This window comes from Camelus bactrianus, chromosome 23 (assembly GCF_048773025.1).
Source record: "Camelus bactrianus isolate YW-2024 breed Bactrian camel chromosome 23, ASM4877302v1, whole genome shotgun sequence".
In the NCBI taxonomy this organism is placed as follows: domain Eukaryota; kingdom Metazoa; phylum Chordata; class Mammalia; order Artiodactyla; family Camelidae; genus Camelus; species Camelus bactrianus.
In genome coordinates this window covers 10,971,429-10,994,580 of record NC_133561.1, presented here as the reverse complement: position 1 = coordinate 10,994,580, position 23,152 = coordinate 10,971,429, and the positions used below count along the sequence as shown (strand labels likewise).

At 43.8% G+C, this 23,152-nt stretch overlaps 1 protein-coding gene across 9 annotated transcripts in view; it reads left to right on the top strand.

The window, feature by feature from the left end:
• The window catches only part of ESRRG (estrogen related receptor gamma), a 580,276-nt gene that overhangs the window by 171,216 nt on the left and 385,908 nt on the right, over nucleotides 1-23,152 (top strand). For 3 of the 9 annotated variants that reach the window (XM_074351615.1, XM_074351614.1, XM_074351616.1), the window contains one exon: nucleotides 5,586-5,677. The exons of the other annotated variants lie outside the window; for them this stretch is intronic. The gene's annotated coding sequence lies outside the window, so the exon portion shown is untranslated. The remainder of the gene's footprint in view (nucleotides 1-5,585; nucleotides 5,678-23,152) is intronic. 9 annotated transcript variants of the gene reach the window in all.

Below are 23,152 nucleotides of genomic sequence, written 5' to 3'. Positions count from 1 at the left end.
AATGCTACTTGGTAAACAGTGTTTCAGATTAGTGTATTTGTAATTTAAATGAAGACCATACATCAAGCTGAATCTGAAAAGAAAGGAGAAGTTTAGGAAAATGGTTCATTCCCCTTTTTGTGTGATCTAGTGTGGAAAATAATAAATAAATAGGTAAGGAAAGGAAAGAAAAAGGGTTGTGGTTGTTAGGAGACAAAATTGAACTCTTTCTAAAAGAGTCAGTCCCAATAGCTAAATCTTTGTTTTCTTCAAGCAGACTAATACATTCTGCCTAATTCATTTTTTATTTTCTCTCGGGGTCTGCTTGCAGATTTGCCTCAACAGAGGAAGCATCATGTTACATCTTTTAAATAATTGATGGCTCTCAGTCCAAGCCAGCTTGAAGGAAATTCTGAAAATAGGTACAAATGGAGCAAATGCCTCCTTCCTCCCCCCACCTTCCACTTCAGCACGCCCCACTCTTCTTTTTTGTCCCCTTTTGCTTCTTTGCCTCTGTCTTGGTGGATGGAGGAGGATGATACCATTTGGGTTTAGGTTTTTATCTACCACTAGTCTCCCTCAGTTATTTCATATCATGGTGTTTATTTTATTTAAGACAGGGGGAGCTGTTAATTATAAACTGACTGATGTAATGAAGGGCTCTTAATTAATCATCAGAAATGTTATGTCGTGATCACCACCAGAGACAGTTCCCTGGAGATGTGAGGCATCGGGCTTGGAGCTTGTACTTCTGACTTTGGAGTGTGCTGTCTCCAAGGGTCCAATTCCCCCGGGAGCTGGGTCAGCTGTGGCTTTGCCCAGTTGCAGTTCTTCCTGGGGGTTCAGACACTGTGAGCTGGTCTGTGTTTCCCCCCCCCACCAGAGAGAGAAAGGCATCTCCAGCTTCCTTCAGAGCTGGGGTCATTCGTGATTGTCCATGACTCGGAAAAGCCTGTGTTACTTTTCAGGTGACTGTCGTTGGTGGAACCTTAGACTGGCCGGCGATGACTCTGGCGTCCTGTCTTGACTTTTTCAGTCACTTTCTATTCCGAGGTCTCGTTTTCCCCACTGTGAAATGAGGGCTCTGGGGTGGACCATCTCCAAGATCTCTGCCGGCAATGGCATTCTTGCATCCTCCAGGAAGCCGGGACAGTGGGGGGGGGGGGGTTGGAGGGGGCTGGTGATGAACCAGGGGGAAGTGGCCCTACGTTTGAATTTGAGTGTGTTCACAATAGGATGCTGAGTTTGAATGGACCACGTGCTCCCTCACAGCCAACCTTCCTCTTTCTTCCCGTTGTCTTTCTTTTCTCTTAGTCTTTTGCTTTTCACTTTTCTTCTTTTCTGCTGCATATCCCTGTTCCTTCCTTTTTCTGACTTTCCATGTTTCCAGGGTTAAAGTGGAAGAAAAATGACTGGCAATCGAGGATTTTGGCCATTTATTTTGAAAATATTCTGTCCTGACAGAAAAGCTTTCTCCTTCAGAAACTGCATCAGAAAGTAGCCAATATTATTGAATTTGGGGAGACTAACTAAAGAGTGACAACTATCAGGAGATCTAAATCTGGAATTCTCAGTTGGAGTTCAGTTTAACTGGGGGAAAGGCTTACATTGTGTCCATCACTGAGAAATCTGTATCTAAATTGATGGATTATTATGCATTCTCAAAATTCTATCAGTCTCTAACCTACTCTTCCTTTCAAGGGTCATTTTTAAATACCATATTGATTACATTTTCTATGTTTCTTTTTTATCATAGCAAGCTTGGGGCAGAGGTGGGGGGGGCAGTGCTGAAGTCGTCTTTGCCCCAAATCTTCCCAATAACCAGCAGCTTGTTTGCATATCCCATGCCTGCCCAGGATATTATTTTATGATTGCCGTTATTGAAATATTGGGAAAAAAAATCCTCAAATCATCAAACATATTTAGAACCATGTGAACAACAGATGGCAGGCCTCTAGAAAGCTGAGGAATTTTTTTTGTTCAGCTTCTACTATCTGACTGTGTACTAAAGTTATATTCAGAAGGATCAAAGGAACTATTTTTGTTTCTCCTTTTAAAAATCTTCTGTTTCCATTTACATTTTAACAGTACATGACGCATAGGCTTTTGTATCCATATGTGAGTAGGTTGCAGGTAAATCCTCCCAGTAAGACGTACGCCCAAGGTTTTGGAATTCAAAATGTGCTTTTCCCCAAGGATACCTGTGCTGTTCATGGTTGGGTTCCACTGTAGTGCTACTATGATTTATGAACATTCTGTGCTAAATCCTTCTCTTTTGATTGGAATATCCATTCCTAGCACCAATTTGGGACCTGAAGAACAGACCTCTCTCCCCTTGAAGGGAGAGAGGTAATTCCCCATCTTCTAAGGAGGTGACTGTGACAAACCAGAGGCTGCTGCTGGTGAGGATGAAGGTGGGACAGGTCCTATTGCCTTGGGGTCAGTGGCTTTGTGAGTGAAGGGACATTGGCAGTTCAGTGGATTTGCTTTAAACATACAGGGAACTATATTCAATAGCTTACAGTAATCTGTAATGAAAAAGAATATGTGTATGTGTATAACTGAATCACTGTGCTGAACACCAGAAGCTAATACAACATTGTAAATCAACTATACTTCAATTAGAAATGGGAAAAAATAATAATACTTTGAAAAAATATATATATGCACTCTGGGATAGGGAAAAAAATCCGGAAGCTTTCTCCCCTAACCCCCCACTATGCAACCACGGTGGGGTGGCGCCATTCACATTGTGGTCTCTGAAATGCCCACTGAAGTTGTGCAGTGCAAAATCTATGTGAATGTATCTGGTAGTTTTTAATCCTGGAATTAATTAAATTTTTCTCAGTTCGTATGCTCAATCTTGATAACTAATTGGGTGTAAGCAATCCTAGTTTACAAAGCAGCAGTGTCCCAGGGCACACTGTAAACCTGTTTGTTTCTGATTCAGGCTATTTGCAGACAAGGGATGAAATGAGATGATGCGTAATAGTGAGTCTCTAGATTATCCACAAACAAACTTCTCAGTCATACTGTAACGCAAATTCTAGATGTCTCCAACAGTCTTGTTTTCTGTTCTTTCGTCAGTTATCTGTAATATTGAATAAGAAATCTTCTACCTGGGTTGGTTGTCACCAGTAAAAACAAAATTAACCTGGAGAGATCTATATTGCATTTTGTGGGAAGAAGAGACCATTGAGGTAATAGGAACAAATTTCACATACCCTTCCACTGCCCGACCGTCCTTCCTCACTCCCAGTCCCTGAATGGGACAGAGCATAAAATGGAGTATGAGATGCGTGGCCAAAATATGCAGAAACTGGGTTGGGGATGAGCAGCCCGAGAGCTAGGTTCTAATTCCCCCTTCACCTCTATCTCCTGAGAATTCCCAAATAGCAAGATCACAATTGTCCACGGGACAGCTAGCTCACGAACCTCTGGGCTCAGAAGACTTGAAATCCTTCTATAAAGAATTCTAGAAGCACTAGGGAACCATCTTTTCCCTCCTTGCAATAACTCCTAAAGGTCTCGCGCACGACTGAAAGGGAGTTCAGTGGCTAACATGGTGGTTCTTCCTCCCCAAGACTGAGAGCAGGCTCTGACTGCCCGCTGACCTGGCCTGCCCCCTGACTGTGTGGGAGCTCACAGGAAGATCATTCTGAGTTCAATGCCTCTGCTCAGAGACAAGTTCTATACAAAGCATCCAAAGAAGAACTTATTCCCAAAACTGTCACTACGATGTGAATATTTGTTTGAATGTTCATTGATTTTAGACACAGGCTCTGACAAGTTATGTGTTTTAATTGTTAACTTGAAACCACAGCCACATTGGTCATGACCACTGGCATCATTACACAGATAGTAACTAAGTATCTGATGAACTCGGCACCCGGAAGATTTTTGTTCCTTCGAATCCTTCTTTTGTATTTCTGGAGTTCTAATCAGCTTTCTTAAAAAAAAAAAAAAAAAAAAAAAAGTAACAAGCTAAATTAGTTCCCCTCAGACTTCTTACTCTGTAGTGTCACCTGGGGTGGGTTCACTTCTAAGTCTTCTTTGTACTTTTACAAATGACAGCTTTTGACCAGGTCTCCTAAGAAACCTGGTGAAAATTCTAGAAAATAAATAGGGTAGGATTCTCACATTGGAGTCGTCTTAATTCTTTCTCACTCATGAGTATACCGAATACACCCTCCTATATTTATTTGCAAAGCACCTTCCTGTCTTGATTCTAGACCCTGTCAAGTTCCAGTCTACACTGGAAGCCTCCTTGGTCTCTGAACTGAGTTCATCTTCTCTCTCTCTCTACACCAAAATTTATTTAAAAATTACCCCTTTGTTTTCTACCCCTCAAAGAGTGTCTCTTCAACACCACAGCAAATGATCAAAGTTTGATTCCAGTTGCTTTTCATAGTCTTGGGGCATTAAGGCAAAGCTGGAATTGAAACTTCAGTCTGGTTTAATTGTCAAGCATTTTACTTTCAACTCCAGTCTTTAAAGACAAGGGGAAAAGCTGTGAGTTTGCAGGGTATCTTTAGTGAATATGATTTAGAGCCCCTCTGAGAATCTTCTAATCACAATACAGGCATCTCTTTGAAGTGTTCACTCCCCAAAGTCTACAGTTTCCACGTTCCTGCCTCCAGGGGTGTGATGGAAAATGGCCTGGTGCCATTGGATTAATGAGTTTTCCCACATCTTTTACGGAACAAACTGCAGAAGAGTGGACGCCAAACAAATTGTTAGGCGCCTTTCAGTTTTCCAGTGGCCACAGCCTTCTTTTCTTCCCCTTCTCCCTTCCTTGAGCTGCAAGTCCAGCACAGAATTCCCCTGGGTATCCCAAGGGGCCACTGTGTTGTTCTGAACAGTTTTGTGTTTTCTGAGAGTAAAGATCGGAGAGGTATTAAGTTAAATCGTAAGGGTTTGCCATTCTGGTAGGTCAAGATCGGTAGAATATTGGCCATTTCATGAGGTTCCATCTAATTGTTTCCTCGGATGGACAGTCTACCTAAAACAGCATTTTTGAAAAAGAGCATGTTTGGTGCAAACCCACTGTGGGCTGCTTTAAAACTGAAGCTTTGAGTTTTTCCAGTCAGGAGATTTGTACTTCTCAACCTGCTTCCTTTTATCTTTTTTTTTTTTTTTTTTTTTTTTGAGGATAAGAGAAATAAGAAGCAGACCCCTCCTATGTGGAAAAATTCATATATTTTGAGACCAACGTGAAATAAGTTGAAAGTCCCTCAATTTTTCCTTTCCTGAAAGTTATAATTGGGTGTTATAATGGAAAATGCTTTGAAACCTCAACCAGAGCATTCGCTATAAACAGGAGAGGAGCAGATTAATAAATCTGATAAAGCTGAGAAGGAAGAAAATTTAAAATAAGAAATGAGGATTGTACCTAAGTGTGAGCATTAATGCAGCCCCGAGTATATACACAGGGAAATCAAAGACTCGCGGAAGGCAGTGCGTGCAAGTCATCGCTGTTAATGTGCACTTAACTCTCTTGCCTGGGAGATTTTTATTAAATGCAGCAGCCAAGGAAATTGACCTCACTTTTTTTTTTTTTTTCCTTTTTTGGGTTGGATCCTTGCTCACGTCACATAAATGAATAGAGCTGACAATTTACTGGCTCATCAACGAAACAATATTAAATTATGAAGATGTAAGGAAAAAATCCTACGCTAACATTGTTGCAGTTTGAAAGGTAAGCCGTTCCCTACAAGATTAGGAGACGTTGATGCTCATTTAAAACTTACAGACTGTGATACATGCTAAAGGGCTAAGTGGCCTCATGACATCTTCGCCTGTTCCCAGGGTCCGGCAAGGATTTTATTAGTACGTGAAGTGGCTCCCATGTTTCCTTCGTTCTGTCTTTGAAAATGCAAACAAACAAACAAACAAACAAACAAACCCATCATGTTTCAAGCTTTTAAAGCATTTTATTTTCTGGGATATTCTAACAAATGGGACTTTATGGAGTGTGTGTTGCAAGGATCACATGGTTCTTTATGAAAGATTGCCTCCTGTTTCAATTTTTTCCCTATATTGGCCATTAAGTCACTGTTGTCAGCGTCAGACTATTTCTTGATTCTTGTCTTTTGGCGGTGCGTGAGAAGATATTATTGTTCTTTCTGTCCTATACTTAAGAGATAAAGCCTTCTCTTTTTAATTCTACCTCCAGTGAACTTACTAAAAGTTCTTGGCATGCTGTCAGCTACCAACTGGATGCCTGGTTCTTTCTAAATGTATCTTGATGTTAAGTCTCCTTCACTCTGCTTTTAAAGGAGAATCATGTAACGCCTACTTTTCTAGCCTACTGTCAGTTACTCAGTTGGTCTTCTGAACCCAGGTCTTCCACTTGGATCCATGAACCACCGTGCTCATGAGCATCATATGAGGATCATAGTTTGGAGGGATTCTTAATTTGGAAAGGGTCTGTGCTCCCATCAGGCTCTCGAACAGGTTCACAGCTCAGGAAAAACGGCAAACCACTCCCCTCCAAGGTTCCCTCCTCCAAGGTAAGCTCAGTGAGTCATCCATCACCCCAGGTTCCCTCTGCAGTGCCTGGGCAGAGCAGGGCTGCAGGAAATCCTGCTTGCTCGCTGCCTGTGAAGTCCCTCCACCCTGCCTGCTACTGAACCCTCTGGAGTCAGTCAGGTTTTCTGAATAGCATTCAGCAGATTCCTGCTTCAGTGTGGAAAATAGTGTTTAAGAGTTGAATTACCTTTTTCATGATACCCGAGTTGCTTAATTTGCAAATGGAGAATAATTTAGGCAAGGGCAGAATATGTTTGTGTGTGTGAAAGGTTTGGTTTTCTCTCTGCTCCTTCAGCTCAAAGCATCATGGAATGGAGTTCTGGCCCCAGATCATTCAGTTACATGATTCTGGGCTATCATCTGTTGTTTTGTGTGACATCAGTTTAGTTGTAATTATTGCTAGTACTTAATTGGTGCTTCTTCGAAAGTGCAGGTGTGCCCTGCTTTAAGAAAACTGGAAATTGCTTCAAATTCATACTTATCGTGTCTGCACGAAGGCACCAGTATTTGTGCTCTAAAAATGGCTTGGTTTTATAAAATAATTTATCGCAAGATTCCTTTAGATAACTAACTCTCTGAGAGCATTTAAAATATGATTTGATTGGAAAAATCAATGTCCGCTCACTCAACTTTTCAAGAACACACCTGCTTTGTAATGTGAGGCAGGGGAAGGGGAGAAATCAAGCAACTCAGAATGAGGGTCTTAAGCGAGCTGAAGAGGAATTAATCGTAATTTAGAAAAGAATTTGCTTTCCTAGAGTTTCCCAGGGAAAACACCTTCACCTTTATCACCTCCAAAGTACATAAGAAAAAAAAAAAAAAAAAGCAGGCCAGTTTGAGTTTGGAAAAGATAAATCTATTTCTTTGGTGGGTCTCAGTCTGCATTATGCATGTGCGTCCAAGTGAGGTTTGCTTTGATCCTGACTATTAAAAGCTTATTTTTAAACTCAGACTGGGCAGGAATCCAGCGATGCTCTTTGCCCCGCAGTGCATCCTGGTTTCAGGTCCCCAGCCTGGCGGAATGAAGCTAAGCAGCAGGAAGTAGTTGAAAAGTGTGGGGACTTGATGGGTGCTGAGGGTTTTTTTCCCCCCTCTTCTTCCCTTCCATTTTTGAAATTCAAATTGAATGCAATTTTCAGCTCATTTGAGCCAGAATATACTGTGGCTGAGCTTCAGTGGCTCTTAAATTCAAACTCACAGGAGAAAACAGATATCATCTGTCACCGAGGGTGGGAGAGAGGACACTCCCGCCTTTTATTCATGGGAGGCAGTTGCTCTAGTAACTAATTCAAACCCTTCTGACTAATCGACTAATCATTGACCGGGAAACTTATCAACTAATCGATGAAACCTTTAAGACACTCATCTTAGGAAGTCTGGGAGCAAACTTTCCCCTCCCTTGAAAGACAATAATGGTTCGAGTCGATTTTTGTATCATTGTTATTTTAATACCTTTTTTTGCAAACAGAGACAATATCATGGCAATCTTGTTTCTGCGCATCCTGAGTATTTTTATTGTTTCCATCTTTAATGTCTTTGTCGATGCTATTTATTTATGACTAAGCATTAGCAGAAAGCTTACTGCTGGCAAAGTGGGGCAAACATTTTGAGTTTTTTTCTTTCCTAAACAGACTGCCTGAAAAATACTCTTCTTTCTTGGGGCAAATGCAAGTACAGTTAAAATAGAAAGACCCACTTCTTTACAGGGTGGCTGTTTCAGACGGGCTTGAGAATGCCTCTCAGGAAACTTCTGCCAGTGGGTGTGTGCCCAGAGAGTCCAAATGGATTTGGACACATGATAATCTGAAATCCCTCCTCTGGTTTCGGAAAGAATGTGACATGGCAATTCTGGTTCGGAAATGTGGGTTTCATGCTTTATCGCTGGCGCTCATCTTTGGCCCTTGTTGAGTAAGCCAAAATTTCCACGGGAGCACGAAGACCGTTAGCTCTCTCTGGCTTTGTTGTTGTTGTTGAGGGTCATGAGAGACAAGTTAATTATGATGCTAATTCAAAGTAAGTAGGGGTAGAACAATTTGATCTCTAAATACTATCATTTCTGATGAAGTTAGTTCATAGCCATCACACTTGGAGTTTAAAAGTGTTTTGCATATATTTATACTCACGCCTGCACTCGCGTGCGTCTGTGTGCGCGTGCGCGTGCACGCACATGCTCACGCTTACACGTCCCCAAAGTCTTTAAGAACGTGACAGCAGGAATTTCTGGTACTTTCACGTTAATAAAGGCATCAACCACTTGACCCTCTTCGTGGAAATGGGCTTGTGCTTCAGGTTTCTAATAAAGGGTGTTTATTTCATTTCCTTTATAAGAAAGAACACCCTAACTGTGTTAACCCGTTTTCTCACCATTATACCTCAGTCCAACTACCAGGACTAAGAAACCAAAAACCTGCCTTGACAAGGAATCCAGATTTTTAGCTAGCTATTAAATGAATTAATATAATTTGTCTTTCTACTAAAATATCTGATCTCTTCAATTTACAAGCAATTCCTGAGTGCTTACTGTGTGCCAGACATTTGTTATGCTATTTGCAGATATAAAATAGTGGTTCTCTAACATAAGTGAGGTAGGCATTGGAGATGAAATTTCAGCATCAATTGTCTGGGAGAAGGAGGAGCTTGGAAAAGGTACCCAGATTCTCAGATGATCCTCAAACCTGCAGTCCCCATCCTTTTCCTCTGTTGATAGTCACTGGTATAAAACAAATAGGATCGAATTGGGAGTAGGAGAAAGGATGAGACACGAAATAGTCAGTGAGAAGGTTAATCAAATACGCATACTGGAGTGCTGACTGTATAGGATTCCTTAAAAGTGCTGGCGGCACTGGGCAAGAGAAGGACCAGTGGGGTGCTGTCACCGATGCTGCCCTGTAAGGAGAGGTTGGCCAGGGCTCAGTGGAGGAAGCAGGGAGGACCAGCTCAGGAGGGAGGCAAAGCTGGAGTCCAAGGGAGATGCCAGAGGGAGGGGGCTCGCCAGTGTCTGGAACCTGCTCATATTATTACATTGCTAGGTATTTTGTGAGCCAGCTTTCATGAAATGTTATGAAAACTTGAATTACATAAACTTACAGTAAATCAATTATCTTAAAAACAAAAGTAATAAATATTCAAAACTTAGCCCCTCCTAATTCCTTCCCCACTACATTGCTGTTCCCTGTGCTCCTGAGGCCCGTCTACTGTGTCTGGAAGGTGGGAACACAATGTAATGATGCACATTTCCTAAGAGCTCCTTGTTCCGCGATGTCCTGTTGCGGGCTTGGAAGCAGCCACGATGGGAATTTTTATACCATGGAAATTGGTAAATGCTAAAACTGGAGCTTTTTTTTTGAGAGCCAGTTCTTAAAATTTCCCAGACCAACCCTGGGAGTGGGGGGGTATGGCTGAAGAAGTACAAAATGTGAGCAGGAAAAAGCTGCCAAAAGGTTGGGTTAAGTTAGAACTGTTTCATCTCGATAAGGAGCAAGACATTAAGTCAGACAAATGGTTGCAGTTGATTTAGAAATTACTGGGAGCCATTGACAATTTTCAAGACTTCTTATTACTATTATAGTCTATGACCGCAATAGAAACTTTGGAAAATAGAGTAACAGCTTACACTTCTATAATACTTTCTGTGTGCCCTGCACTTTTTAATGTAATAAATATATTTCAATATAATATATCATTATATATTTCAATATAGTATATTGAAATATAATATATCAGTAATATATGGCTTTCAGTATAATAAATCATTAACTCCTGGAAACAGCCCTATGAAGTGGTTGCTGTTATCCCATCGTGAAGATGGGGAAGTTGAGGTACAGAGACATTGACAGCTGGGCCAAGTAGAGGAGCTGGGATCCGAGGGCGGGTGGTCCCACTCTGGAGTGTGCTTTGCTGTCTTGCTGCTGGGTGGAGAAAATGACAACCAGCATAACCCCGCCCCCTGAAGCATCTCTGAGAAACTGGACTAAGAGTGGCATCATTTAGGCAGGAGGTGGGGACTCTCTCAGTTGTAGGCAGTGAGGATTGGAGCTGTGGGGGATCTAAGTGATGTGACTCCCAGAGCTTCCTGGTAAAGGAGTGATGCCCAAACCAGAGACAGTCCTTGCGTGCGGTCGTGAGAAGAGGTTGATCATCACAGGGATTAAGCAGAGACAGAAGAGCCTTAAGGAAAACTAAACTTCAGGAAGGAAAAGCAAGAAAAAGAGCCAGTGAATGAGAGCATGAGCCAGTGGAAAGGGATGGGGATGATGAGAGGCATAAAGAACAGTGTCGTGAAGATAAGGAAGGAGAGTTTGGGAGGAAGTAGCTAATTAAATGGCGAGTGTATAATTTATCGTCCAAACTGAATCACTTTGTGAATGAAGAGGGGGTGGGTGTTAATAATTAGGCTGGAAACAGATATAACCAGCAAACGGTGACGTATGGTCCAGGCTGGACTTTCAGATGGACAAAACTGGAAGACTTCTAAGTGTTCATGATGGTTGGGAAAGGATTCTCTTTACCCAGCACTGACTGAGCACCTACAGTGAGGGATGCTAAGTGCTGAGGATAAAGAGACATATGGCAAAGTTAAAAAGTATTTTGTGGAGGGAGAAAAGACAGAAGTATGATCATCCTTTGCCATGCACACCCATGGTCACTATTCACATTTTGTTAATAGCTTTTCCTACATATTCCAATGTTTCTAGAGACACCTCTCTAACTAGTTTCATTTTCAACTAAAAACATGCAACCATGCCACACATAGGTCTGCAATTTACTTGTTAACGTATGTATTCTTTTCAGGGGTACATAGTACCCCCTTAGACGGACATATCATAAAATATTCCCTTATTGATACACATTTAACCCTTTCACATTTTTTGCTTCCAATAAAGCTATGTACATTTTTTTTTAATTCTTGTGTTCTTATTTCTGTAGGATAGACACCTAGAATAAGACTGCTGAGCCAACGTCTAGCTACGTTTTCAATTTTATAAGAAACGTTAGTGGATCGTTAAAAAGGTGCATAAATTATACATGTACAATTTATATAGTGTTATAAACCAATACAAAATCACATAAATTAACACTTGTACCAACATTGTACGACTATCCATTTCCTGGTTAGCCATACTTATTATCAGACTTTCCATTTTTTTGCCATTTGAGAAGTGCTGCTTTGTAGTTATTTCAACTTGCATTTTAAAAATTATAAATGAAGCCAAGCACCTTTTATAATTTTGACTGGTCATTTGTATCTTTTTTAGTGAATTTTCATATTCTCTTGACAATGTTTTTCTATGAATATCGTCACCATTTTCCTTATTGGTTGTAACTTCTTGCTCACTAAGACTACTAACCCCCTTTACTCTTAAATGCGTTACAAGGATCTTTCACTGTTTTATTTTACCTTTTTGTTTTGCTTTTGATTGTCTTTCATGGAGGATAAGTAGTCAGCTATGTTTATTTGGATTTTTTTGTGGCTTCGTGTTTTCTCATCTTGCTGAGATTGGATCCTCCTCCAAAAGAAAGAAAAGCGACATTTATTTTATTCTAAATTTGTTATGTGTTTTCAACATAATCCTCGAGGCCCACAGTTCACAGACTAGTTGGGAAGACGGCTGCAGAGAGCGAGTAGTTCCGCTTTGTCAGGTTCGTGCTCTGGGGGCAGCCCAGGTGCCGTGGGACCCGGAGCAGGGCTCTTCGGACACTGGGGAGAGGGGAGCGGGGGTGCGGCTGGGCTTCATGACGGGTTGACACCTGAGCGGAACCTTTAAGGCTCAGGCATCAGGGGAAGGGAGGGTTTCCAGCTGAGGGAAACGGCAAGTCAAGAGAGACTTGAAAACTTGGGGACGTCAGGAAGTTTTGCAGAGCAGGGAAAGAGAGGCCCCGTGGGCTCTCGGGGTGGGTCCCAGGAAAGCATTTTTAATATGAAGGAAGAACTGTTTTCCTGACATTTTCAAAATCCCCACAAAGAATAAGTATTCCTTTTATGGTCAGAAAAAGGAATTTTAAGCTGAAGGAAAGAAAACTCTGCAAGTGGGATTAAATTAACTAATAGGTCAATCGAGATAAGAAGCCCCTCTCCCCAAAAGTAGTAGAGATGGGATGGAGAGGGAGGGGTTCTTGTTGAAGACTGGGGGGGTGTGCGTGCCATCTTTAGTCTCCATGTGCCTTCCTCCAGTCACTTTGGGGCCAGCTGGTGACAGATACCTCCTCACTGAACTTGGCCTCCAGCCTCTCCACTTTCAAGCCTCACTGCAGACCACTGCAGAACACGGTCCCAGGATCTCTAACGAGGTCCTTCCTGACTGACTTGGCGGTTTAATCTCTGCATCATTATCTCATCACACGCAGCACACTGCACTCTTCCACTCTTCGCTTTGAAAAGTATAACCAGATTTCACAGTAGACACAAGCGTCACATCCATATGTTGTACACCCAGAACTAATGCAACGTTACATCGTCAGCTGTATCTTAAACCTGCATGTGCACCCCCACGCTTCCTGCGTACTGTGCCTTCTATGTGGGGGTGCTCTCCGGCACTCTTTGTCAGGTCTCCTGGGATCCCACTCGTCCTTCAAGGCTCAGTGTGAACTTCACCTCCTTCTTGCAGCCTTCCCTGACCTCTTCAACTAGAAGAAAACTGAATGTTAAAATGTGCACTGGTGCCACTTAGGACTCCTCCTAGAACAACAAAGCATGATGATACAGTCCTGCATGTTTCAAAGTTTCCAGAAGGGCAAGAACCATGTCTTAGCACTTCTTGGCAGGTCTCAGGACTTTAACATGGTGAAGTTCTATCCTCCCTAAAAAAGGCTGGAAGACCAAACCTATCTATGGAAATAGATTCATGGACAGCAAAGGCAAGGACAGATGAGAGGTGAGGGTGCCTACTGAATAAATAGTCAGAGGTAAAGTCATTTCCTGAAGATAGAGGATAGGAACTTTAGGAGACAGTGCTTCTAAATAAGCCTCAGAAGGCAGTGAGCCCAGGGATGCCCAGGGGACGAGTAAATGGATTACCTTGTAGTCGTGGTGGAGGCCAAGTTGATGGTAAACGGAATGAATGGACGATGAGCCACACTCACATCTTCCTTCATATTTGGTGACCAAAGAGCATCGTGGATACAAAAGAGAGCTGAGATGATCTAAAGCAGAAAGAAAGGGGTGAGAAGAAAGTTTAAAGATGCAGGAGAAAAAGAAAGATGCTTGCTAACAGGGAGAAGTGAGTCAGAGAAAGGTTCTTCAGAGGGGATGTGAGTCAGAGAGGAAGATTACATAATAAACTTGGCAGAATGTCTGTGAAGGGAGGACAGCGGTGAGAATGTTGACCCGGACTTGGAGAGGAAAGCTAGCCGGTGAAATCATGTGGTGCCTAATAATTTGAGTGACGTCAGAGTGATATGTGTGGGTGGGGAGGTGTTGAGCGGTGCTCTGGGATGGGGGAATCAGGCAGTTTCTCAGGAGGATGATAGCCTAGCAGGCAAGGGTCACAATCTGGGAAGGGATCACAGATTCAACCCCTCTACAGTTGGAGAGCATTCCAAGTCAGGAAGGAGACCTGGTGCAATATTCGCATTTGGTCTTTGGGAAGAACTATCTAGGATGCTTCAGGTCATCCCATAGGCCCCCCGGGGTCTGCTCTCTGCCTGCTTTTCAGGCCTCATCCCCTGCCTCTCTGCTCTGTCTCTCTCAGCTCCAGCCAAGCCAGTCTGCTTTCCATCCCCTAAGCCTGACATTCTTTCTCATTCGCCTCTACAGTTCCCTCCATCTGGAATAGGCTTCTCTTCTTTACCTAACTCCCATTCGACATCCGGGTCTCAGCTTAAAAGCATCCTCAGAGCATCCTGCCTTTCTCCTCTCCCACACACTACGTAAGCCTTTCCCAACATGCTTCTGAGAGTTTCTCTCCTACTTCTTAACATGTATGGGGCAAATCGTTTCTTCTTGACTGCCCCTTTCCTCTTCTAGCTTGTGAGTTCTGTTCAGTCTCTTCTTCCAGCATGGTACCAGTCAGAGAGAAGTTGCCCAGTCAGTATGTCTTGAGTGAGCAAAGGAGGGAAAGAGGAAACCATAAATTTAAGTGACAAATTGTCACCACCACTTATTGACAGAGCCTGCCCAGCTTCTTCTGAAACTATGTACAGTCAGGTTGATTTCAGTGTGACTTGAACATTCAAATGCAGATTTGGAAGACCAGTGGTTATTTATTTTTTTTCTAGTCTTTTGTCTATTTCATTGGCGTTAAGTACATTCACATTATTGTGCAGTCATCATCACGACTGCCCGTCCCTCGAACCTTTCATCATCTCAAACTGTGAAACTCTGTGTTCATTAAACAGTAACTCCCCGTACTCGCCTCCCCCAGCCCCTAGTATCTGCCAGTCTACTTTCTGACCCCATGAATTGGATTATGCTAAATACCTCATACAAGTGGAATCATATAACATTGTCTGGCATCTTTCATTCCACATAATGTTTGTAAAGTTCATCCATGTTGTAGAATGTGTCAGAATCCTACTCCTTGTAAAACTGAATACTATTCCATTGTATTTTCCACCTCATTTTATTTCTCCATTCATTCACTGATGGACATTTGGGTTGTTGTCACAGGAGAACAGTGTTTTAAATCTTGAGATACATCATCTATCATGTAATCTAGTAGCCCAGGGGATGCTCAGTGGTGCAGAGGATAGTGGATTCAAGCAGGGGAGGAAGGAGAGATTAAAGAAGCATCATGTGCATGGTCAAGTCTGCAAAAAAATGTCCGGGAACCTGGAGATGGAGGCAGGAGGGAGAGGAAATGTAGCAATCGGACCATAGCAGCCTGGATATGAAGAAGGTGATGCAGTGGGTGCCATGCATTTCAAATGATCGTAAATATTGAGGAGCAGGCTTGAGAGAGACTCATTTTTTCCCTTTCCCTTGGTGTCAAGATGGAGGAACGGGATGAATTGAAGGGACAGAAAAAAAAAAAAATGAGACTTCATCTGAGAGGAGAAACTGGGGAAAGAGGTGAGGAGGGATGGAGGGCAGAAAGGTGTTTGGCCACAGTCTACTGGTGTTCCACAGGGCACGGGGGGAGGTGTGAGGGTGCAGGAAGAGCAAATCAAGTCTTAATTCGAGGCATTCTGTAGTCTTCATGTAGGAGGAGCCATCAGGACTAGAAAATCGGTGAGTATATTGCCACAGTTAATGACAGTCTGAGGACAGTGTTTCCACAGCCACCACTAGGCACCAATTCCTCATGTTCAAGACTTTTTTCTTTTCAACTAGACTAGTTTGGAAACCTTTTCTTCTTCTTCTTGACTTTTCAGTAGCTGGAAAATAAATTTTCATACTCATACCTTCAAAATCCCTCACATGCCTGAATTCTTTCTCAGTTAAAAATCAGAACTGGATTAAACTCTTTTTCCCTTAACAACTTCTTAGTTACAGTTTTCTAAGCCTTTAATGCCCTTTGAATTGTCTGCTCTACGTTCTTTTGGGTTGAAGTACAGCTGGCCCCCTTCCCCCCAGATCCACAGGTATTACCTCCGTGCATTCAACCAACTGTAGGTCAAAAATATTCAAAAAAAAAAAATTCAGGAGAGTTCCAAAAAGCAAAACTTGAATTTGCCACACACCGGCAACTATTTACATAGCATTTACATTGGATTTACAACTTTTTACATAGTATTTACATTGTATTAGGTATTATAAGTAATCTAGAGGTGATTTAAAGTAGATGGGAGGATGTGTGTAGGTTTTATGCAACTACTATGCCTGTGTGTGTATATTTATTTATAGATTTATATATATTTTATATAAGGGATTTGGTATCTGCAGGGGTCCTGGGACAAATCCCCTGTGGATACTGAGGGACAGCTGTACACCTGTAGGCACAGCCAGATTTTTGTTGTAGGCTGTCTGCAGCTAGCATTCTCCTTAGTTACCCGGTCAGGACACCTGACCACGCGGCATCGGGTCGGCGCTGGCCTTGCCGGGGAGTCGAAGACCGCGGTGCCCCTGAGGGCAGCGTGATGGGAGGGGCCCTGACCTGCCAGACCTGTCAAGCTCCATGTCTCGGCCTAGAGGCAGAGCAAGGAACCTTCCCAGATACTGCTGGCCCCGACACTCGGCTACCTTTTGGGAAGTATGATTTGCTTTTTCTTTCTACTTCCAAAGTCCGGCTCGTTGGCCCATTTCAAGTGGCCTCTGATCTTCACCGGCTGCTCCTCCGCCCCTTGAATCCCGTCCTCAGGGAGGTCCTCGCTGGTCACTTTGCAGAGCCCCCCTCAGGCCAAGAAAGCCTTCCACACTTTGTTTCTACTTAACCCTTGCCCTTCAAGGGGGCGAGCGGCAGTCCTGGGCCGCCCCCCTTGTAGTCTGTTATTACTTGCAGGTGATTAGCAGGTGGCTTCTAAGCAAAAAAGGAACATTGCCCTAGGCACCGCTCTCCCATAGGCTCTTGGCATTTTGCTACAAAAGAGAAAAATCAAGCCTTTGAAGAGGGTATATACACTATTCATGTCCTGAGGAAGAGAGGAATGTCTATAAAATCTCAGGAACAGTATTAGATTTTCCTCTATTATCAGAGGGCAGAACTATTGGGTTATGGCTCAGATTGCTTTTGGAATTAAAAAGAAGCAGGTGCCGTCCGTAGCTAAGGGTCCGGGCTTTGAGTAAAGCTTATTTGAGAGTTTCTCTGTAGACACTTATGCCCCAACAAGCTGTATTCCAGTGAGACAGAGTGTCCATGAAGTGCGGAGACCGGGGCTGCGTGGGGCTCTCCTTCCTGAGGGGGCAACCAGCCTGGTGACAGTCCGCTATTTGCGACCACTCGGTGACCAGATGAACGCCCCCATCTCTGCCTCAGTTCCCCAGGCCTCTTTTGTCCCCTACGCTGCTACCTCCAGATCCCCCAGAGGAAATACTATACGCTTCTCTCAACGTCTTGAGCTACTGTCCCCAGCATTAAGTGAAACATTATACGTTGTTTTTTTTTTTTTTTTTTCCCCAGATCTCTACTCTATTGCCACAAGTGCAATGTCCCACTCCGATCAAAAGAAATAAATAAATCATATAACTTGTTCACTTTCCTGGGCTTTAAATCGCCGGTTTCTCTCCTGTTATTTTTAGTTGAAAAAAATAAAAATAAAAGCCCAGCAGAGCATCCTTCTCCTCCCTTCTTCTGCCACATTAGCATCACCAGAACCATTTGATATTTGGACTCAAAATGTGTAAGAGCCACAAGGACATACGTGGAGTGTGTTGTGTGGTGGGTTTTTGAGCGTATTGTGGGGTTTTGCTGTTGCTGGGTTTTTTGGTTGTTTGGTTGGTTTTTTTGTGCCATGTGTATTCTCAGTATTCCTGGGAGGGAAGCTGGTTGTGTCGCAGAAAAGGCCAGAGAACAGATCCTCACTTCCTCAGGTTCTTTGCCTCTGGATTTAATTCCCTCCTCAGTTGGGAACTTGGGGCGCGTCCCTCAGAGCCTCTGGCCCAGTTCATCTGTACTGCCGCTTCCCAAATGCGCCCAGACCTGCTGAGGCAGTCCCCGGGGCAGGAGGCTGGTGCTCTGTGCTTCAGCCAGCACCCCAGGGCCCTCTCTGGGTCTGGCACGGCTGGGAAACACTGGTCCATTCATGCCTGCGTCTGGCTGGCGGAGGTGCGCCGGATCTCGGGGTTGCCCGGGGGAGGGCTGTTGTTTTTGTGGCCTTTCGCTCTTGCTTAGCTCAGATTGTTTTGTCCCGAGGAGATCATGAATAGTGAACAGCGGGCTCATTTTGAAAGGACCAGGAAAAGAGGGAGCCTGTTTAAAAAAAAAAAAACTGAACCCCAAACAAAAACTGAAGGGTGTGTGCTATTTTATTTGAGAATAACCTTAGGAGGCATAAAGTTGAACTACTCCTCAGGGCGACTGCTGCTGTATTGCTTGTCTCAACATGTTTTCTATGACAACAGTAATAAAGGCTGTTTCGCCATCCTGTTTAAGTCACAAAACCAAGTGGATTCTTTGTTTCCCTGCCTGAGAACCGCATGTGGCTCCTTTTCCCTGATAAGGTGGCTTAGAAAAGTGACCTGTTGCGATGACCTGGAAATCTTCTTGAGTATAATCCTCTACATAGTGGTAGATCATAGAGGAGACAATCAGGAGGCTTGGGGACGTGCCGTGGGGAGCTGCTGGAGGTAAATATATATAAGGAAGGGAGTGCACTTTTATTATCTATTGAAGAAGGCAGGCTGGGGGCCGAGGAACAGCTGAAAACAGTATCTTGGGTACATAATTGAGTTTTAGATTTTCTCACCTCTCCCAGCGTTGCTCTGCTGTTTGTTCAAGTCACATTTCTGCCCTGCCGTAAATAAACCCAAGCTGGGGCTGCAGACGATATCTGTAACCACCAAAGAGCCAGGACATTATCCTTTCATATATTTGCAACACTCTTCGGATTGCCATGGCAACAATAGTTTTAATTATGGCGAGCGAGAATGATAATGTGTCTCTCAGATGTGGCTCCCTTTTCCCCGTGGACCCAACTCTGATTGGAGAGAAGTTTGGTATGTAGATTTTCCTTCTAGGCTGGATTTTATTATCTGCTCTAACAGACAGCTCTTTTGCTCCTCGAATGAACCAGAGGAAGTACTGGCTGAAGGGGCTGCTGCACAGAGGTCCTCGTGGAGATGAACTGGACCTTTTAGTCTCAGAGGCAGCCTGACGCACTCATCCCTTGTGAATTGAAGAACCAAGTGAGCCGCTGCTCTCCAGGGCTGCTCTGGGCTTCCCCTTTCCACCAGTGGAAATCCACATGTTAGGATGGAGAAGTGCATGAAGTATCATCTGGTAATCATCCTTGACAATGTTCAGGATTATGCTGGGGGGACGGACAAGTAATTCCATTTCAGTAGCAGGCATGGTGATATAGAAATCACAGCCGCTTTCCAATCCGAGCTGTGGAGGGGGAAATTGCCAGAGAGAGCGCGTTGTCCTATGCCTGTGCCCCGCTGCCCTTTATCTCTGGATCTGTGTATCTGTTCCTTGAATTTCTCTCCAGGACTGGAGAGGTATCACGCCATATCTGAATATTTCTGGGCTTCCTCATTCTGAAAGCTCTTGCAAAGCTAAATAATCTTCCCCTTAGGTAAACATAAATCATTGTCTACCTTCTTTGCTCCTTGAGTAGACCTTTTGATACATTCATTAATTATGGCTGCTGCCTGGTGGCACTGTGATGGCTGAGTCACTGCCATGAGCATCTTTCCTGGAATGCCCCCATTTCTGACACTGAGTCCTAAAAACTAATGCAGCGTTAAAGAGACTCTCTTCTCTGCGATGGACACCCAGATGGTAGCAAGTAAAAGATAGACACCTGGAAAGGGCTGCAGTTTCTGTTTGCAGGAGTGCAGGTAGGAGAGGGGAGATGCCTGGAATGTTGTTGCAATGATGTTGTCCTTAAACACGATGCAGCTGTTTCTAACCTCTGGCAACCCCTGGAATGAGACCTTGATCCTCTGCTCAGTAGATTTGCTGCCTCCATCAACAGTCTAGTTAATCACAATCCCGGCTTGTGAAGGCCAGAATGCCCATGCAGAACTGTTTAGAAATAGGCACCATGGTTCTGATTTCTAATCCTTTCCCACATTATTTTTTTTTTAAAGGTCCCAATTTTTTGGTAAATCTTGCTTAACTAACGATACAGTCAGTCTCTGTTTGTTTTGCTTCCACATTCAGGAAGCTTTGCGGCTCTGATTTTGATTTTGGAGTTTAGGCATGTTAATTAAGCCTTTGTATGAAAGCAGAAGGGTTCTGTTTCTTGTTTGTTAGTTTAATAAGATTTTGTGTTAAGAATGGCACTGGGAATCTGTCAGAATTAGCGTTGCTGCATATGTGTGGCTCAGCGCTTGGAGACCCTTGAAATGTCTGTTTTTAGGACATCAGCAGGGGGCTAATGAAAAGGCTTTGTTGATTTTAACGAATTGCAAGCCACTGTAGCCAAAATAAATATAATCTGCTTTTTGGATTAGTTGTCACAGATGATTTTACCTACTAACAGTGATTAAAGAACCCGAGTGGACCAGAAGCACAGCTACTCTCCAGTGACTCTTGCTAAAATAGCAATAAACAGAAGTAAATAAAGACTTAGGGCATTAGTTATCTTTAATAAACAGTGACACCAAATATGCTGCATGCAGGCGTGAAGGGGTGGGAGTGGGGGCTGAGGGAAGATCGGGTGTCAAACACCTGCATGGCGCCCGATGGTTACAAAACCAGAGTGCCGGCTGCCAATTCATGGCAGTGCCTCATCAGGAAGCGGCTGGAAACCCAGAGCCGCCTCCTGGCCTCCCAGCCCCGCCACCAAGCCGTGTTCCATTGCCTTTGCTCTCATCTTCCCCTGGACTCTGGGACCAAAGCGGAAATCCTGCAACCATAGGATTAGAGTATGAAAATCAAGGAAGTGTTAATTACTTGTGTAACTGTTAACCTTCTTGCTGCAGTTAATTCTGCCCAGTTAATGAGCAGGAGACAGGCATGCATTCTTCCCTGAATTTTACTAACCTGATGAAAAGAACGATTTGCCCCAACTGGCAAACCCCATCCTCAGGTTTCCCCAGGAAAGGCTGACTGTTTCCCTCATTCCTGCTTAATTTTAACCGGAAGACAAAAGGCTGTGGCTGAAACCTCCTTAGGTGGGTGTGCGAGTGCCAGCTGGAAGATAGATGCCTTTAGTGGGGAGGAAGATCATCAGATGTGAGAAGCTACGGTTCTTCCTATTTTTATTCTGATCAAATATTGTACATCATGCAGTGGACACTTCATCACAGATGGCACACAACGAGTGACAAAACAGAGCTTTCCTGACCTCCTTTCTCCCCTGGAGGGGAGATGTTACTGTGTTTGTCTTACAGATGCAGGCACTGGGGGGCCCAAGGCCCACGGATGAGTCATGGTGAGGCCCAACAATAAAGCAGGGTCCTTCCAGTGCCCTGGGGTAACCCACGTGTTGGTCACACTGTTGATGGGCCAAAAGCAGCACCTGCCCATTCAGGGTTCCAAAGATTGTCATCTTACCCCCATCAGACACCGTCAAGGGTCCACAGCTGTCATTTACTAAGTTCTTGCTGTGTGCCGGGCACTGTGCTCAGTGACTTACAGATAACAAGCTCTCTGACACCTGACAACAAATCTACTTATCCTTAAATATTATTGAGCATCTCTAGTACCGGGCTCTGCTGGAGAGATATAGCTGGGAATAAAATCGATACAAATTCCTGCCCCTTTGAAATGTTTATCCCAGTGAAAGGAGTTAAGAGAATAAACACAATAATTTTTAAAAAAGTAGTTACTATATTAGAGGATGGTCAGTGCGATGGAGAGAAAACAAGAGGTGTCACAACCGCAAACAAGGGAAAAGAAAAACCAGCATTTCAGCGAAGGCTTGAAGGCAGGGAGGGAGCAGCCACGTGGGTGTCTGGTGAGGTGCGCAGGGATGGAGGCAGTGTGCTGGAGGCTTCGAGAAGCAGCGGCGAGCCAGTAAGGAGGGGAAGACTGGGGGAGGGCAGAGTGCATAAGAGGTCAGGTCTGTAGGAGTTTGCAGCCCCTCGGAGGGACTCTGCCTCTTACCCGGCAGAAGATGGGACATGCTTGGGGAGTTCCAGTTGGAGGAATGAGGATCTGTCTTACATTTTCAAACCTTAAGAGGTGGGAGCATTTTCTCATCTTACCAATGGGATGCAGAGAAGGGTGCACGGTAAATTCAGTTAAGTTGCAAGAAGTCACAATGTGACTAAGATGCAGAGAGCCTGCTGTCTTCACTCCTCAGCACAATGGATGTGCTCCACCTTCTGATGAGAGACGTGCCTGGGGTCTCCGTGAGGTCTTTCTGACTATCAGATGGGAAAAATCTTGTAAACGTTATCGTCTGTGTATATACACATATAAATGTCTGGATTCAAAGTCACGAGCAATGGGACCATTCAGGATACCATTTGCATCACTGAATTCAGTTTGCAAACAAGACATCAGAAGACAGTGAAATCCATCAACTGGGTAAACTGCTCAAAATCACGTAAGCAGGAAGTGTCAGATCTGGGGTTTGAGCCGAGTTCTGTTGCCGGATTCTGAATCTCATGCCCTGCTCACGGCGTCCTGCTGCTGCCAATACCGCGTTTATAACTTTAGACCCGAAGTTGCACTCAGCATATATATACAGGGAATGAGGCACTGTACTCTGCTGGCACTGAGTGGACGCCTGTAATCGTGACCTTTCTGTGCGGCTCCAGCTTTGAACCTCTTCCTCTGCACTCCAGGGCAGATCCTTCTTGGGTAGATTTCCAATTACCAGGTGGGCGGGTATGGAAAGCCTGTAGCTGGGGAAGGCGGCAGTGCAACACATGACGTAAAGCTGCATGGAAGTAGTCAGTTGCAGGCTGTCCCTAGATTTCATTTGTCTCACTGCAGGAATTTCTTTTCCAAACCCGATAAACGACCACTAAGATCTCACTGAGTATCAGTAAAGGTCTCTTCCTTCTTGGTGAATCTGAAAGGTAAATAGGCTTCGTTAAATTTTCTGAACTAATTCTTATTCTGAATGTGAAAGGCCACAGCCAGACAAATGCAGGCACACGACTGTACGTGCAGATGAATGTATACACGTACACACTCATGCACAACCA